This window comes from Triticum urartu, chromosome 1A (genome assembly GCF_056163025.1).
Source record: "Triticum urartu cultivar PI428250 chromosome 1A, HENAU_Tu73, whole genome shotgun sequence".
NCBI lineage: Eukaryota > Viridiplantae > Streptophyta > Magnoliopsida > Poales > Poaceae > Triticum > Triticum urartu.
Window position 1 is genome coordinate 557,941,849 of NC_141873.1, and position 3,015 is coordinate 557,944,863.

The 3,015-nt window shown below is 47.1% G+C and overlaps 1 pseudogene; it reads right to left on the reverse strand.

The window, feature by feature from the left end:
• Positions 1–483: 483 nt before the first annotated feature.
• LOC125554571 (uncharacterized) lies at positions 484–2,782 on the reverse strand (annotated as a pseudogene).
• Between the last annotated feature and the right edge of the window lie 233 nt (positions 2,783–3,015).

The following is a 3,015-nucleotide window of genomic DNA, read 5'->3' on the forward strand; positions in this document are numbered from 1 at the left end:
ACATGAGTCTCCTAACCAGAGATACATGGGTACAAAACATCAAGCCAGGGATACGTGGGTACAGAATACCAAACCAGAGATACATGGGTGCAACAAGAGACTGAAGGAGAAAACCATCAGAATCAAACTGTGTTATTCTTTCGACGGAGAAGTGGCTGGAGATGCTTTTTGACGATGCTGACCTCTGCGTGTTGTGTGATGATCCACACGAGGGTCGTGAGCTCGCCCCCACAGCTGAGCTGCTTGGCATAAGAATCCCTGCTGCACCGGATGGATGTATACATGAGCACACGCACCCACGCATCCATGATGAACTTCAACACGCCTTCCGTATCCACAATAGCAAGATGGGAAAGTAGTGGCTGCACCCACCTTTGGTGCACCCACGGGATGAACAGTAAATTCGAAAGAAATAGTAAATAAAAAATAAAAAAATCTGAAACTTGGTGGATGTGATTATGAGCTAATGTTTTAGGTGCTTGCAAAGTTTGGTCACCAAAAAACATCAAATGATTTCCATGCAAAACAAAATACAAATGATGTTGTGCACCCACGTTACTATTCACATGTTTTCAGCACAAACTTTGTTTTTTTTGTACAGATTTCCTCGGATGTTATTTCGCCACCAAATTTTGCAAGCGCCTAAAACATTTGCACATAATCACATCCACCAAGTTTCAGAATTTTTTGAAATGTTTTGCTAAGTTTTTTATCGTCGGTGCACCGGGGGTGCAATGTGCGTGGGTGTAGAACAACCACACTCAGATGACTGAAATCTGGAAGCCAGTATGCAAGTCTTTCTGCTGTACCTTCAGCTTCTTCCTCAGTTGCTACGCTCACTTCATGTTGTCCATCCCTATCCCTGGGGACTAGCCTTAGTAGCACACGGGCAAGTTGAGTTCCTTCCCAGATGGTATCAGTAGTTTCTTCGTCCTTAAGATCATCCAAGTTGTTCATCATCCATTTGGCAAGCCCCTCCTTGTGCTTGGTGTCCGCCATAACCCGTTTCTCCTCCAGCTTATCACGGGTCTTTTTGTACAGGCTGCGAATTATAAGTCCAGGTATCATTTTGGGGCGTCTGGCGACGAGGAACATCATGTAATCTGAAATATGTTTGACCGCCTTCTTGAGTTCATTGGACTTTGCTCCTGTGACCCTGGGGCTGCACGAGAGGAAGACATCCGTGGCAATGTGCCAGATGAGGATAGCCTCTTGAAGCTCAGGAGGATAGTCTGACTGATTCATAGGCTTGATGTCAACAGATTTCCGGTCGGTACTGGGCAAACTGTTGTGGATATGCCTCCATAGATTAACTTGCTCATAGTGTTCAGGCGGGGATTGAGCATACCTCCATGCATGGACCGGTTTGTTGCTCGTAGGGTCTGGTAAGTACTTTGCGGGTTCCTCGTCAGGGCAGTGGTGTGGCCTTGCTGGAGCATTGTATTTGTTTTCTTCAAATGGTGCATTTGTCATACCAGCACCGATCTCCCAGGGGAATAACATTTCACATATGTAACTGAACACCAGCTTCTTCACATATTCCGGAATCTCAAGGCCCCTCGAGTGGCCTCCCAATACAGCAGTGCACTGGTCCAACAAGTTGTGCTGCCCGATGGTGCCCACCCACCTCCTGTAGCTTTTGGGCTCCTTGCACAGTCACATGTCCACAACCACATGGTGAGCCGGAAAAGACGCAGAGACACGACAAAACGACGGAGGTTCTGCCATCTCCCCCGGCACCAAATTTCATGCTTCAACCAGTTGTGTGGCATAAGTTTGAAAAATGAATGCGTCCATGCCGATGCTAGTGCTCTTAACAGCCATCTCATGTCGAGAAGCAAGGTCGTCAACAGCAATACGTAACTGATAACTTCATCTATTGTCCTAATGCCCTCTTTCCCATGGAGGCCAAACAGCAGGAGCGCAGTGGCGGTGAGGAATGGCGAGGCCAGACGGATGGCGTAGCCATGCCAGGTGTGGACCACAACTGCCTTGGTGTATAGGATGTCATACATAAGGGAGAGTTCCATCTCCACCACCTTGCACATACTCTCCCATTGACCCGAGAACATGTTTTTGCAGATGGCACCATGATCCATGTACTCCACGGAATAATCAGAAAAGGCACCCCTGCAAATATCAAACAGGCTGTGAGCAACCAACAAGGCTTCATCATCTTTTAGATTGTCCAGATTCTTGCTTCCCCCATAATCATCTCTGAAGCTACTGGCAAGTGACTGCAGCTTCTTGGATCTCTGGATGCGACTCAAGTTGCATAGCCATAGTGCTGCCGCAGTCTCCACATACTTGAAAAAGCCCAGCAATAACATGATGAAGGACACCTGACGCAACAATCCAGTAGTACCATCGGAGAGTATATACCTGTACACAATAATTATGGATATCATGGACTGGGTGGAAACAGATACGATCAGGCGCAGCCAGAGCTCATTGTCCTCGATGGTGTAGGCGCTGATGTTGTCCGGTAAAGCAATGTGCTGCAAGAGGAATGGCACCCAGAAGGCGACAATCATCTGCTCGCGCGACGATGTTTCGGCGTACAAGTTGCCAATGATATATGTCGGCCCCCAATCGGTTAGCTGGTATGCCAACCACACTAGCGATCTTGTCCAACCTTTGCCTTCACGCCGACGGCTCCCAGAGAAGATGGCAAGGATAAGATACATGAATAAGCTGAGAAGCGGCACTATCCGGTTCATATAGAAACTCAACCACTTCACTATATCTTTCAGCCATGCTAAATCCATTTTGCTACCTCCTGCATACACTACAATCAAGATTAGTTTGCGACACTGGTATCACATATGCAAGCATGCATCTAGTATGTGTTGCATCTGCATGCTAGAGAGACAATAATAAGGAAAGAAAAGCAAGATAAAATGCGACATACCAGCATGCAGCTAGGCAGATAGATGCTCCACCTTCCAAAGGAGACTTAAGACAAGAGTTGCTCCTGAGTCTTGTCTCCAGAGATAGGACTAGCATATGAGCAGT